This window comes from Vipera ursinii, assembly GCF_947247035.1.
Source record: "Vipera ursinii genome assembly, chromosome: 1".
Classification (NCBI taxonomy): domain Eukaryota; kingdom Metazoa; phylum Chordata; class Lepidosauria; order Squamata; family Viperidae; genus Vipera; species Vipera ursinii.
In genome coordinates, this window is record NC_139512.1 from 27,858,887 (window position 1) to 27,874,922 (window position 16,036).

General features: G+C 41.2%; 1 protein-coding gene across 1 annotated transcript in view; it reads left to right on the forward strand.

Moving 5' to 3' along the window:
- The window catches only part of PRKCH (protein kinase C eta), a 104,307-nt gene that overhangs the window by 64,538 nt on the left and 23,733 nt on the right, over window positions 1–16,036 (forward strand). The gene's annotated exons all lie outside the window — the stretch shown is intronic.

The following is a 16,036-nucleotide window of genomic DNA, read 5'->3' on the forward strand; positions in this document are numbered from 1 at the left end:
TAGGTTGACAGGGTAAGATACCTTTGTACGGTATGTTCAGTGAAATGAAACTTGGTGTTTGATCTTCTAATGCCCCTTTTCCTGATCCAGCTCCTGCTTCTCTTCTCAGATATTTATAGAAATAAAAATAGAATCATAGAACTGGAAGGGACCTTGGAATTCTTCTAGTCCGACCCCCTGCCCGAGGCAGGAGTCCTCATTCCATCCCAGATAAATGGTTGTCCAGTCTTTTCTTAAAAACCTCCAGCAATGGAACACCCGCAACTCCGGGAGACTTTCTTATCAAATTTTCTGTGAAGTTAACTATAAGGTCAGCTCTGTAGAATATTAGAATATTAGTATATATGTATTTACATGTATTTCATCTCTCCCAACAGCTAACTCTTTTGAGAGCCTTCAAGATGCTGAGTGAAATTTTCAATTAAAGTAGACAATATTGGGTAGGAGGTTTGAGGCAGAAAGGCAAGGCTAAGTTTGGCATCACCTGGCAGAACTCCTAGTAATAGGCATTAATTAAACAATTGTGATAACCAAACCAGAATCCAAAATACCAGTGGAGGTTGCTGAATGTCTAAACATGAAGCCTGTGCTGACAGCAGGATTTATAATTTTAATTACACTTTATAATTAGGGCCTAGGATAGGTATTACAGTAGCTCAGCTGAAGGGCTCAAGCCTATATTTTAGGGCTAGAGTGAAACATCTTTTTTCCAAGTACGTCACAGATTATTTTTCCCCATCTTTATTTCCCCGTTTGTATTCCAAGAAACGCAAGAGTAACATCTGGACAGTCTCCAGAAACTTGTTTCTCCAAAGAATAGGAAGCAGTTTTAATGGGTTAAAAAAAAAGATAACCCCTCTCTCTTTTTTTTAAAAGAGACTTCTGCAATTTAACATGCATGGATTTTTTTTTCTTTTTGGCTGACATGGGATTTTCCTTGTGTAGCCACAGATTGTTTTCTAAGCTGAATGGCCACCTGCAAGTAATTTCAGTGAGTCACTTTTTGGCACTCCTAAAGGGTGATATCACTGCATCTATTTTCTTTAAATGTTTTCCCACATCAAGGCAATATAATTGGGTTTGCACAGGAGGCAAGAAGAAACAGGAACCGAAGGAAAGAGCTTTTGTTAGTGACCTTGCTGAAATCAGCACAACTTGATAATGCTGGAGCTTTGTGCCAGGTTTCTCGTATCAACCCTCATTGCAGATTCATCTAAACATGAGGTGGGGTGGAGAAATGCAGGGGTGTGTCTGTGTGTGTGTCACAGTCTCTATTGCGGTCAGTTAAAGTAGTGGCCCTCAAATATGGCTCTGCATTACTTAGTCTAAGCGTCTAAGTCATCAAGCCTGAAAAAAAAATCACCCATTTTTGCCATGTTTTTTTATGCAAAACTATGCATTTAATATCAAAGCTGAAGGAGATTAACTGGACTTTTCTAGCCTAGTTCTCTGGTAACTCCTGATATGCTTCAGTGGTTCTGAGATAATATCTGTCAGTTCCTTCAGAACTCTGGGATGTAATCCATCTGCTCTAAGTGATTTGAACTTGTCTAGTGTTAAATAGCAGGTTCTTTGGAGCAGGAATGAAGACGAGGTAACTGAGTACAGGAAAACTCATATTTTATTTCGTGCAGAATCTGTACTGGCAAATGGCTGCAACTAGCCGCAATATATAGTCTAGCCCCTAGGCGGCAGCCAATAGGTTTGAAGAAACCATTGCCACCTAGGGATAGCCAATTATAGCGCTGGAGACTTGTAGTCTGGATTGCTGGAGAGCCGTTAGCTGCTCCAGCAACCCACGTGGTATTACTAATGAGCCCAGTACATAACACCCCTCCCCTCTTAGATCAGACAATATTAATACAAATTAGTCTCAATGCAATTATCAAAGACTCATTATCAAACACACTAAAATAAAAGTAATAGAAAAACAACAACCCAATGTTATTAAACAACGTCTGAATGAATAGGCTTTAAAGATAGCACATTTAGACAGTTATAGCACTAGTTTCTGTAGTATAGTGGCAAACAGCAATACAACAATATTATAGCTCTTTATTTTACATCGTAATCAGCGAGAGATAAAGGAGGCTTGTGTGCCCTAGTGGAACGTCTTGGAGTTCCACTCACTTTGTGGTCTACCAGCTTACCCAGTGGGCTGGGTAAACTTGCGTCCCCTTGTGTTACTGAGTCGAGGGGATTAGATGCTCTCTGGCTGGCCTCTCCAGGTTGACCCACCCCAGAGTCAGACTGATCAGCAGAGTAGGTGCAGCGGTTGCTGAAGTTCAGATGGCTTGCTCCTTCAGGGGATCCATGTTGCATTCCAGGACTCCCCACTTCTCCCTCTGGTTCCACCTCAGTTATGACAGAAAAGTTCAGAGAGTCCATGTGAGGGCTGGCTTGGCCGCATGTTTGAGGACCATGGGAGGGACTTATGATGCAGTCCTCACTTAGTGGCCATTCTGGAAACCATTTCCTGAGCTGATCAATATGTCGTCAGACAACTTGCCCTCCCTCCAACCTTACTTCATAAGATAGGGGGCCGGATGCCTTGGTAATTTGACCAGGAACCCACAGATTCCCATGACCATAGTTCCTGGCCCAAACCAAATCACCCATGTGCAGCCCCCTTGGGGATTTTGGTTGAGAGGCTTCTGCTGCCACTCTATCTGGATGCAACCTGTCCAGTTTAGTGATCAATCACCTCCCCGAACGTAGTTCTGCAGGACATTTGCCTGTAGCAGTGCACGGCGTAGAATGATGACAGAGTAGAAAATCTGCCAATCTGTGATGCCAGTCACCTGTGACAATGCGCTTGAGTGATTCCTTCGTTGTTCTCACCATGCGTTCAGCTTGACTATTGGAAGATGGATGAAAAGGTGCAGACATTGCATGTCTGATAAGATTAACTCTAAGGAAGGCCTGAAATTCAGCAGCAGTGAATTGGGCCCCATTGTCTGAAACTAAGACATCTGGCAATCCATGTGTGGCAAAGAGTTTTCTCAGCACCTGGATGGTCCTAGCAGTAGTCATGTTAGGAACTGGAATTACTTCCAGCCATTTGGAGTGGTTATCCACTACTATAAAGAAGAGCTGTCCCTGAAAAGGCCCAGCGTAGTCTATGTGAATCCTAGACCAGGGAGTGTGTATTTCCTCCCACCTGTGAATTGGAGCCTGTGGCATTTCAGGCCTAGATTTAATTTAATTTAATTTAATTTAATTTAATTTAATTTAATTTAATTTAATTTAATTTAATTTAATTTAATTTAATTTAATTTAATAATTTAATTTGTATATCGCCCTTCTCCCGAAGGACTCAGGGCGGTGAACAGGGCAATACATAATAAAAACAAGATAAAAAAATTAAAAAGTAATTAAATAGCAATGCCCGTAAAATAATACACATTAAAAGTTAAGATCGTTAATACACATTAAAAGTTAAGATTTATAAAAACCCAACCCCATCCCATCAGGCCAGGCCGGATTGTTCAAAAAGGAAGGTTTTGAGATCGCGCCAGAAGGAGCGAAGGTCGGGGGCCGTCCGGAGCTCAACCGGCAAGCGGTTCCATAGGTCTGACGCGCCCACAGAGAACGCTCTCCCCCTGGAGGCCACCAATCGACATTCTTTGATCGGAGGCACCCTGAGGAGGCCCTCTCTGTGGGAGCGCACTGGACGGAGGGAAGTTGACGCTGGCCGCAGGTGTTGCCGTAGGTAATCTGGACCCATGCCATGTAGGGCTTTGTAAATCATCACTAACACCTTGAACCTCACCTCACATGCTGGCATGTATAACAACCATGGACTTGACTCTCAATGTTCTTATCAAGGCCAGGCCACCAAAGGTAGCTTCTAGCTAAAGCTTTCATTCTGACAATGCCTGGATGGCCTTCATGTAATGACTGTAAGACCCTGTCTCTTAGGGAAGTGGGATTTATGACTCTGTTTCCCCATAAAATGCACCCCTTGTGGGCAGTTAACTCATGCCTTCTGACAAAATAGTTTTGAAATTCAGAACCTGGGCTTTTATCCAACTAGCCCGTGTATACCCATGACAATACTTTACTAAGTATTTTATCTGTGGCAGTTTCAGCAGCAATGTCCCCTGCATGGAGAGGAAATTCAGGTATGTCCTGTATGGACAGTATTCTAGCAGCTGGAGCCGGATCTGGTTCCATTAGTGGCAGTGGTAGTCTGCTAAGGCCATCAGCATGGCCCATTTCTTTGCCCGGTTTGTGAATCAATTTAAAAGTGTATGCAGATAGAAAAATAGACCATCTCAGCATTCTTGGAGAAAGTATGTGGGGGGTTTGTTTGTGTGTTGGGAAAAGTCCCAAGAGAGGTTTGTGGTCTGTAAAGACCATGAAGTCCCTGCCATATAAATAGTCATGGAATTTTTTTATTCCAGCAACAATGTCTAGGGCCTCTTTGTCAATCTGAGCATAGCTGCACTCAGCAGAGGACAATGTCCTTGAGTAAAATGCTATAGGGACCCATTTTTTTCTACGTTGCTTAAAACTGCCCCCACCCCATATGGAGATGCATCACATGCAAGACATATTGGTTTAGACTCTTTGTAGTGAGTTACAGTGGACTTTTCTGACAATAGTGCTTTTAAGTCCTAGAAACTTTTTTCATGTAAGTTAGTCCATTTCCATGGAGCTTTTTTATCTAGAAGCCTGTGGACGGGCTCTGCTAGTGTGGCCTTATGAGGTAGAAATGTGTGATAGAAGTTTAGGAGGCCCAAGAATGCTTGTAGCTCTGCTTTGGATTTGGGCCTAGGAGCCATTTTAACGGCCTTCACTTTAGAATCAGCAGGGTGAATGCCGTTAGCATCAATTCGGAAACCCAGGAATTCTGTTGAAGGAACCCCAATACTACACTTGCTCTTTTTTAATTTGAGGCCTGCTTCGCGAAGCCTCTGCAAAACAGCCCTGAGCCTACTGGCTAACACTTCTGGGGATTCCCCTGCAATAAGAACATCATCAAAATAAGGGCAGATGCCCTGAATACCCTTAAGTGTATGCTCCATGATTCCTTGGAAAATGCCCAGTGCAACACTGACTCCAAACTGTAAGCGTTTAACTTTGAAAGCCCCCCTGTGAGACACGATTGTCTGAGCCGCAGATGTGGCCTCATCAACCAGCAATTGCTGATAGGCCTGTGCTAAATCAAGTTTAGCAAAAATAGTACCCCCTTGCAAGGAGGCTAAAATGTGGTTGACCAGTAGGACCGGGTAAGCGTGTTGTTTGAGAGCTTTATTTAGTATGCATTTATAGTCAGCGCAAATGCGAATTTCCCCATTGGCTTTAAGTGGAGTGACTATAGGAGTTTCCCACTCCCCACCATCAACGGGCTGTAACACGCCCTGTTCTACAAGCTTATCAATTTCTGAATCAATTTTATGTTTTAAGGCAAAGGGGACCCTGTGAGGCTTAACCCTGATTGGGACTACATTGGGATCTAGCTTAAATGAGATAGGCGGGCCTGTGTATATTCCTAGGGCTGCATCAAAAACATCTGCATAGTCCTCACATACTGAAGCAAGGTTTGCAGTTTGTGTCTGGTTTATGCCAGTAATCTGAATACCTAAGGCATCAAACCAATCGAGTCCAATGAGACTTGTTCTCTGGCCCCCTATTACAATGACATCCAGGTGCCCAAAAAACCCCTTAAATTTTACCGTCAAAGTGGCTTCTTCCTTAACTTTAACTTGAGCATTTTGAAAATCAGTTAGGATTATATCTGAGGGCCTTAGTTTGGCCCAATTGTTACTATGCCTACACACAAAATTTAAAGTGTCTTGAGAAATAATTGAGATTCCAGAGCCAGAGTCCAATTCCATCTTACATGGAACTCCTTGTAGCTCTACCAAGAGCCTGAGTTTGGGTTTGAGGGGGCGTCGAGCCCCGGTGTGGCACACGCTTCTATGGCTTCTGAAAACCCCCACACTAACTGGACCCTGGGCCCCAGTACCTCTCCTAGTCGGTTCTTCCGACAGGTGTTTGGGTGGCCAGTCTCTCTGGCGGGCTCTGCAAACCACTGTGATGTGGCCTGTCCTTCCACAAGCTCTGCATGTGGCTGATCAGAATCTGCAATCAGTGCGAAAATGGTTGCCGCCGCACCCCTTACATCTAGGTAAGAGAACTGCCTTGTAAGTGTTCTCTCGCGCAGGCTGTTGCAGTGTTGCGCGTTGGGTTGCTTTTGGAGTCTGTTGATTTCGGGCTCTTCTTCCTCGGAAGATTCCACAGTGCGTTTGGCGTCCTCAAGGTGGACCGTTTCTTCAAACTTTGTCATTTTGGCAGGCTGTACTGTTTGAATGGCGCCCCCGGCAGCTTCGTTGGCCATCACTTCATCTTGTGCTTCAGAAAACATTAAGTTTGGTCTAGCAAAGTGTCTCTACTGAAGCATTCTGTCCCATAGGCCGCAGACAAGCCGGTCTCGTAGTCGCTCCTCTAAATTTGAAAATTTGCAAAGGCGTGCGGCCTGCCTCAGGCCCGCTATGAACTCTGAAGCTGATTCCCCAGGTTGCTGCACTGTCTGGTCGAACTTGAACCGCCAAGCCATTTCAGACATCTTAAGTTGGAAATGTCTAGTTAGCTTCTTTTTGAGGTCTGTGTAGGAGACTGCTTCAATCGGTGTTGGCGCGAAAAGGTTTTCGGCCAAGTCAAAGGTTGCTGGGCCGCACACACAGTGGCGTAGCGTGGGTTGTCAGCACCCGGGGCAAGGCAACCGGAAGCGGAAATAGAGGGGCGGGCGGGCGGTGACGTCATGGGCTGAAAAGACGCGCCCCGCAGCGGCGTAGACTTTCCAAGAAGAGTCGCGCGCATGCGGGATGCTTCCGGGTCCCTCTCGAGGGCGGCTGGGCGGGGCTCCGACCTGCAAGAGCCGCTGCATTCAAGCTTGCACGTGAGCCCCGCTAAATAAAGCCACGCATGCGCACGAAGCTAGGCCGGCCGGCCAGCGGGTCCGTCTTCGCTCAGCCAAACCTGCCAGGGCGCCTGCGGGGCGCTTGCGGTTGGCCTGAGCCTGGGCAGAGAGTTGGCCACTTCTATTTATTTTATTCAGTTTATGTGGCCGCCCATCTCACCTGCCGGACTCATTTCGCTTTGCAAGAAAGAGCAGCTCGAGAGCGGAGCCAAGCCAACTCTGTGCAGCCCTTGGGGCTCCCTGAGCAGCTCAGTGCAAGCGCGCCCCCCAGATGTTGCGCCCGGTGCGGCTGGCCCCCCCTGCACCCCCCACGCTACGCCACTGCGCACACACAGAGTAGCATTGTGACCTTCAGTCCTTTTTCCACGATCTGATTTGCCCTCAGGTAGTTCTCTACCTGGGACAAATAGGATGGCCATTCCTCCGGGTGCTTCACATCGAATTCTCGAAGTTTTACGACCTTCGGCATTCTTCTTTGCTGGTTCCTGCGTTTCCTTCTGAATCCTGCTTCCAGGCTCAGGGAATGAGTCCACTGAGCACAAGGTCGCTAGCATAGTTTGCTAACGGACCTTGAGAGAGGGAGGGGGAAATGCCTTTTCCCTCCGCCGTGCACTGCCTTTCCCACATAGACTTCAACTCTTTTTTTTCCAGTGAAGCAGGATCCCACCTTCTTCGCCAATGTTAAATAGCAGGTTCTTTGGCACAGGAATGAAGACGAGGTAACTGAGTACAGGGAAACTCATATTTTATTTCGTGCAGAATCTGTACTGGCAAATGGCTGCAACTAGCTGCAATATATAGTCTAGCCCCTAGGCAGCAGCCAATAGGTTTGAAGCAACCATTTCCGCCTAGGGATAGTCAATTATAGCACTGGAGACTTGGAGTCTGGGTTGCTGGAGAGCCATTAGCTGCTCCAGCAACCCATGTGGTATTACTAATGAGCCCAGTACATAACACCTAGGGTAGAGAGGTGTTCTCTTACCATTTTCTTGCTTATTTTAACTTGTATTCCTAGTCTGTCTTTTATGGTTTTACATTTGGTGAGCTAGGCTATTTTTCTCCTTTTGCATGAAAACAGATGCAAAGAATGAATTAAGCAGTTCTGCTTTCTCCCTGCTGACTGTCACTTCCTTGCCATCTTCTCTAACCATTTCCTTGAGTTTTTTCTTTTTTTATATATGTTGAAAGATATATTTTTATATATATATAAAGATATATATTTATTGAATTTGTATACCGCCCTATTCCCGTAGGATTCAGGGCGGTTTACAGGACAGTTAAAACCATGAAATACAAAAATTAAAATCAATTAAAACAATTAATTAAATTCAAGCCCCAAAAGTAAATCTAAAACCCAATTAAAATTAAAAAACCCTCAGTCTGGGCCAAACAGCTGAAAAAGCCAAGTTTTCAGGTCCTGGCGAAATGAGCGAAGGTTGGGGGCAGTCCTAAGTTCCATAGGTAGTTGGTTCCATAGGGCAGGCGCACCCACAGAGAACGCCCTTCCCCTGGGAATAACCCGCCGGCATTCATTAACCGCCTGTAGCCTGAGAAGGCCCTCCCTGTGGGAGCGTACAGGACGATGGGAAGATGATGCCGGCAGCAGGTGTTCCCTTAGATAGTCCGGACCCAAGCCATTTAGGGCTTTATAGGTCATTACCAGCACCTTGAATCTCACCCTGAATATTATTATTATTATTTTTGACATTTGTTGCAGGTCTTAGATCATTCTGAGCCTTAAATTTCCTGACTTCATCTTTGGAGATTACCGGTATATGCTGGTATTCTGCCTTGATTATTTGTCCCTCTTTCCACCTTTTATACTTGTCCTTTTTGTCCTTAAGTTATTCAGTTATTTAGTTATTTGCTTATTGACTTAGTCAACTGATTTATAACATTTGTATCCCTTTTTTCATATTAGTCCATTGGCAGCTGCAGCATTTTCACATGAGGAAGCTGCATGTAGATCCCACAATTCCTGACATAGGCCAAACTAATAGTTGTTTGAAATAAAAATATTTTCTCAAACTTTGGCTGTTATTTAATTAGTCCAAAACACTTCTGCCTTTTTGATTCCCAAACTGTATAATGGGGCCATGCTTCAATGTCATTAGAAGAGATGATGCACAGTAGAATAATTAAATCAGCCTTTTAGAGGTACCGGTATCTATTGTTCAGTGTTTTAGAATGGAGGGGGGAATTATGCTACACTGATTCCTTCTTTTTGTAATATGTAGACAATTATTATATTCTAAGGTAGTTGTAACAATGCATCAGGATTTCCCAAGACTATGGCTGAGAGATGAATTGAATTTCTTGTTGAAGGGCACATCAGGTCGTAATACCTGAATTATTTTCTTAATGGTCCTATGAGCTGGCTGAGAAAATGGATTTATTTAATTTGGAGATATAAATGATCAGTAGTTTCTACCACTAGTTTCAGTGCAGTGAAATGAACAAACATTTAGGAGTCATTAGTCCTTTTGCTCTGGAGTTAATGTCATTTGCATCAATGATTCCAGGAGGAAGGTTTTCTCTCTTTCTCTCTCTCCCTCCCCCTCCACAAATCTTATGAATAGCAGTGCTGTTAGGAATGAATGAGTTACAGGATATTAAGTAGGTTATGAAAATTCCACTGTTTCCATCCAGGGGAATGAAAGAATCTGTTGGACTTCGGTTGTTTGAGCACCGTGAGATTTACCCAGTCAACATGCCATCAACGTTCTGGAAGGAATTTTCATCATACATTCAGTGAAATAGTATTTTCCTTGCAGTTCTGGGAAATCTCATTTTACATGAAAGAACTATTATTCTTTCTTTAAAATGTGACTCCCTTCTAAGGAACATTATTATACAACAACAGACAGATTGATGATTATAACAACATGTGTTATAAAAAAAACTGGAAGAAAAGCACAAAATCTTTGTATCCTGAACAAAATGTCTCCAAAAATATTTGACAAGTCATTTTAACATCCACCATCTTCCCCTTGGCTGAAAAAGAAACTAATTTAAACCTTGATAAACCGCATTTAAAAGAAGTCTACAGTTGCTCGTGGTGCACAGCAATTCTTTAGACCACTTCCTTGCGTGAAGGGTCCTTGGTATTATGAAAAATTAGTTGGAAAGGAAGCCAAGACTGTGTGGCTTTAACAAGCAGCAATTGTACTAATGTCAGTTTGACAATTTCCTTGCCATTTTGATGGCTGTAGGGAACACGGTGGTTCCTCAGTACAAAGAGCAGGGTGTAAAATCAATTCTGGCTACTAGACCAGACTGGTTTTCTTATTGGGAGGTGTGTGACTTACCTCCCTCTTGTTAATCTAGATAACCCAGATCATTCTCCTTTCAGCCAGCCAAGTTTATTACCCCTTTTTACTTATTAAAATTATTAGGGGAAAATATTTTTTCATTGTAGTGGAAGTAATTGATAGCAAACAAAGAGACCCTTTCACTGAATAGTATTTCTTTATTTGCACCCTTTCATTTTTCTCTTGATGCTTTGTGTGTCTCTGCTTGCTGGGAAGTGTCACAGGAGGCCCTCAGTGGAAAGGGTAGCTTCCCCCAGGAACAGATTTGTTCTGTGATATATTCTTGCCCATCTTTATATTTCATCCTGAAAAGATGAATGAATCTAATAATGTAATATAGTATAAACATATCAATTTTAGAATTTCTCCCAAGGTAGGCAGTGAATTTCAGTTTAATCTGTATATTTGGTTAGGGACCATACTGTAGCAGCAGAGAACCTGTTTTTAACACTCAGTATGGCTAGATACATAGGTGGAATCTCTAGTTAAATAAAAGAGTTATGATGAACCTGTGATGTTGAAAATTCTTGACTTGAAAAATCAATGAAACTTCATTGGTCTCTAATTACAGAGATATCTAAGAAGATCTTTTTGAGTAGAATCTGAGTAGAACGTAGGAGAGACTATACGAGAATTCTGTGTTCAACGTTACCCATTGCATCTTGTTATAACGTACTATGTTTTGGCAATACCTTAAACAGAACCTTTTATAGAAGTTGTATACACATTTCATGGCATGTGTATCTTGCCATGCAAATTTTCCTCCTTATTCTTTCCATAATACTCTGGCAGCAGGTTAAATTTATATAGATTAATTTTACTGTAGAAATAATCTTGCTTCCTAGATATTCACTATTTACAAAGCACACATTCATTCCTAATTTGTTCAGTATGTCACAATATTTGCAGCAAAAATTCAATAGCTGCATTTTCTTTGCTATTCCGATAAATGGAACTGCCTTGGAAAATTAAGCTACCAGCATTCTGTCCAGTAATACTAAACAGCTATTTTTTTTTTAGTTTTTTCCCCCAGATGATTCAGGCTGACTAGATTCCTTGGGACCACTTAGCAATTTTTTCCAGTGACCTGGAATTTAGAATATTTGGTGTATCCAAAATTAGCTCTCAAATTACCAACGAACAAACCTCTTCCTTTTGATGAGAATAGGACACAGAACCAGCAAAGCCAATCCTATTTAATTCAGCTCCCTAGACTTAAGCCCTCAGTGCCTATGGTTTTCAAAGAAGACAGATTGCCATTCTGTCCCCTGGTTCTGTCACAGATTCCAGATACCTGAGAAAAACAGAGTTATGCAAAAGGGATGACCACTGCTGATTTCTCTTTCGTAACACAGTATCCTGGACTGGATGGTCACTATCTGAATCCAAAAAGCATCCAATCAATTCAGATTAAAAGAATAATATCAAAAATCTGTATTGGAGTTCTTATATATAATCCTATGTCAAACTTCCAATAATGGCCAATCAATGGATGTCTTTAAGTGGGGAATAGCCATCTTTCAACTATTGGCTTTCAGCAATATATTATCTCTGAATCTGTAGGTTCCACATTAGTTGTTACTAATAAACAGCAAGAAATGATGTCTATGACATTGTCCCATCCTTATTTAAGGCATTAGAGACCACTGACCTGTTTAGTTCACACTGTCTATATTGGGGATCAATGGCCACTCTTGGGAATTGCACCATGAGTGTAACAAATCCAGTGTCCCAAATGAATCAGGATATCTCTTACCTCTGATGCTACTTTTGCTTTCAGGCACCCTTTTTTTTTCAACCCCCCCCCCCGCCACTGTATGATGAAGGAAAGAAAAGAATACCCATAATACAGGCCTAAACTGATTTCTTGCAATGTACGTGCTGCTAATTCTTAGTCTCTGTTGATTGACAGCAGTGTTCCAGAGTTTAGTTGGGCAGGGATTGAATTGGATTTCCAAGTCCTAATTTGAGAACTGAGCTAGAGTTTCCATCAATTTCTTTGGCTATTTCTGGAATTCCAGTATTTCAAGAGGCAAATAATTGTTTAATTGGGCTTTTTCTTTTGTCTCTTTGAGTCAGTTTTTGACTTCTGGTGATTGCCTGGACTAGTTTTTCTTGGCAAGGTTTTTCCAAAAGTGGTTTGCTATTACCTCCTCTTTTCCAGAAAGAGAGAGTAGTGACTGGCCCAAGGTCTCTCAGCTGACTTTAAGGTAGGACTAGAACTCACCCTCTCCCAGTTTCTAGCCTGGTGCTGTAACCACTATACTAAAATGGCTCTCAGTGGGGCTTAATCAGACAGAGACAGTGGATTAGGAAGCATCTGAGCCATGACTGTTTATTGAACAAGGTGAGCCTAGTCTAATCTAACAAAGCGTTTCTTGTGTCCTTTTGGTTAAGAGTCCTTAGACCTAAAAGCTCTTAGACTTGATCTCTTTAATTGTTTTGTCCATCATGGAACTGCTGAGCAAATGGAAAGATATGCCTTCTTTGTGATTTAGCAGTACATCATAATGTTACATGAGTCTAATGTAAACATTTGTTCAGATGAATTCCTATCTTAGCCAAGAATAAGTAAAAACCACACTACTGAAGGTTTATAGAAATCAAATCATGCCTTCCAGATTACAGATGGTTTCAATATGACTGCTGTATTCAGCGGCCATAAAATAACTCTTAAATGGTTTCTAGTTTCTAAAAATATATAGAAACATATAAAAAACAAATAGAAAAAGTTTCTGTAAAACTTTTTATGTTTATGTTTTCCACATTTCATATTAGTTTTATATCTTTGTACATGTACATCTTAATAAAAATTATTATTAAAAAGGAAGTATGGGACAGAGATATAAGACAAGATGAGATAATTGCTGGAGTGAAGATTAAAAGAGAAACTTTAAAATCATGAGGATTTTCTGATTTCTTGGTGATATTTTTAGAAGATCCTCTGGAAGGATCTTGCCTTCAGAATCATGGGTGCTCCATCACTAGATATTTTTAAGAAGAGACTAGACAGGCACTTGTTTGAAATGGCATAGGTTCTGCTGCTTGAGCAGGGGGCTGGACTAGAAGACCTCCAAGGTCCCTTCCAGCTCTACTCTACTCTACTCTACTCTACTCTACTCTACTCTGCTCTGCTCTGCTCTGCTCTGCTCTAGTCTACTCTGTAGAAATACTAATGGAGAAACTGTCAAGACTTTGGGATATTAGCTGGATTTAAAATTAAATAAAAGAAGGATGTTCACAAAGAATATGAACATCGAAAAGCAAATGGACAAAATTGTCTTAATATTGACAAAAACTTAAATACTTTGGTATTACAATGACTAACGAATTATATACTATAACAGAATAATTATGTTAAGACGTGGAATGAAATTAAAAAGGACATGTAAATATGGGAGAAATTACAATTATCAATACTAGAGAGAATTTATGTGGTAAAAATGTTTTGCCAAGATGATGTTTTTGTTTCAAACAATAACTATTCTGATAACTGATGTACTATTTAACCTGCAGTCCCCAACCTTTCTAGCTCCATGGACCAGTGGCGGTGAGGTGGGGGGAGATGGATGGTTTCATGCATGTGCGCACCACTTGTTCAAATGCAGCTTCGGACCGTGGGCTGAGGACCCCTGATTTAAACAATGGCAGAAAGACATATCTCAGTTTGTATAGAAAGGGGTAAAACAAAGAGTTGACTATAAAATACTTCAAGATGCAAAGGAGGGAAAATATTGGGATTTATCTAATTTAAAATTGGATTGACGCCCTGCTGCTTAATGTGTATGAATGTTGGGTTTGCTGAGAAATAAAAGAATTTTAAAATTAGAAGAATACTTATGATCTGAGGTTTAGATGACATGGTTTTCTATGGTATGATAAAGTTAAGCTCAATGTAGATTTTAAGTACATTATAATAGAAGTGCCTTATTGAGAATATGGAACAGATAAAAAGCCCAGATTGTGCCTGCAAATGCCTTTAGACAGGAACATGGGGGAAAAAAGATGAAATCAAGACAACAAGCGATTGTAGAGACATTTAATTTTAATTTAATTTAATTTTAAGAGAAAGATTTAAAATACATAATCAGACACTTGAAATTAAGCAGCAGAAAACAGAATTTGAAGTTGAACTATGGAGAAATAATGAACATGTAATTGTAAAATGTATAAACTTTAACTATAAATGGAAGAAGAACAAAGTGGGCACAACTTTGTCCAATAAAACTTTGGACACAATATAATAATGGAACAATGAGAAAACATCCGGTTAAAACGATTGAGATTTACATGATGTTACAATATTACAATGTTACTAAAGAAGAATTTTTATAAAATAATATACCGCCGGGAATATAACTCTAGAAAAATTATTTAGAACTTCAAATTTATGCTGAAAAAGGGGGCACCATGAAAGGTCATTTTATCATGTCTATAGGCCTTCTGACAAATTTATACACCGCTATCTTATGTTTCCCTTGAGGTCAACTGGTTCTTCGTTATTTCTCTCCAAAAATATTCATTTCTTTTTTCTTATTACTTTAATATTAACTTTTTTCCTTTATTATTCTGACATCCTTTCTGTAATGTTCTTGTTTCTATCTAACAATGTCTTATCTTAACATCACTTTTTATTTTGAGCTTTCCTGTTTATCTTTTGATTCCAACTCAGTATTACTTATATTTTTCTGTTTATCATGATACATTTCCTTTTTGAAAATTCTTTCTTTCAGTGTTTAAGATAAAATTTTCTTTCCAATATACCACTGAGGATTTAGAGAAATCAGCAAGCGTGTCCTATTGCTGTCATTATGTTATCTTTATTTACTTTTAATTTTCTAATATTGTACTGATTATGAAGCTCAGGAGAAAGCTTTGTTTAAATAATTTAGGGGAGAGAGAAATCAGCCAGAATCATCTATCAGTGTTCTATCAAGCTTGTTAGTTTCCTATTCCAGTGAATACCTACTATATGCAGATGATACCACTCTAATGGCAGAAAGTGAAGAGGAACTAAAGAGCCTCTTGTTGCGGGTAAAGAAGGAGAGTGCAAAAGCTGGCTTGAAACTTAACATTAAGAAAACCAAGATCTGACCCTCTCAATTCCGGGCAAATAGATGGGGAAGAAATGGAGGTAATGACAGATTTTATTTTCCTGGGCTCCAAGATTACCGCAGATGGGGACTGTTGCCAAGAAATTGAAAGGGATGCTTGCTCCTGGGGAGGAAATGACAAATCTAGACAGCACACCAAAAAGCAGAGACATCATCCTGCCAGCAAAAGTGCATATAGTCAAGGCTATGGTTTTCCCAGTTGCAATGTATGGCTGTGAAAGTTGGACCATAAGAAAGGCTGAGCGCTAAAGAATTGAGGCCTTTGAATTATGGTGCTGGAGAAGACTCCTGCAAGTCCCTTGGACTGCAAGGCGATCAAACCAGTCAGTCCTAGAGGAGATCAACCCTGACTGCTCTTTAGAAGGCCAGATCCTGAAGTTGAAACTCAAATACTTTGGCCACCTAATGAGAAGGAAGGACTCACTGGAGAAGAGCCTAATGCTGGGTAAGATTGAGGGCAAGAGAAGAAGGGGATGACAGAGAATGAGGTGGTTGGATGGAGTCACTGAAGCAGTAGGCGTAAGCTTAAATGGACTCCAGAAGATGGTAGAGGACAGGAAGGCCTGGAGGAACATTGTCCATGGGATTGTGATGGGTCAGACACGACTTCGCAACTAACAACATCAACAATTTTAGTGAATGCTAGGATAGTGGAGTAGGGATTCTACTCTTTCTGATCATGG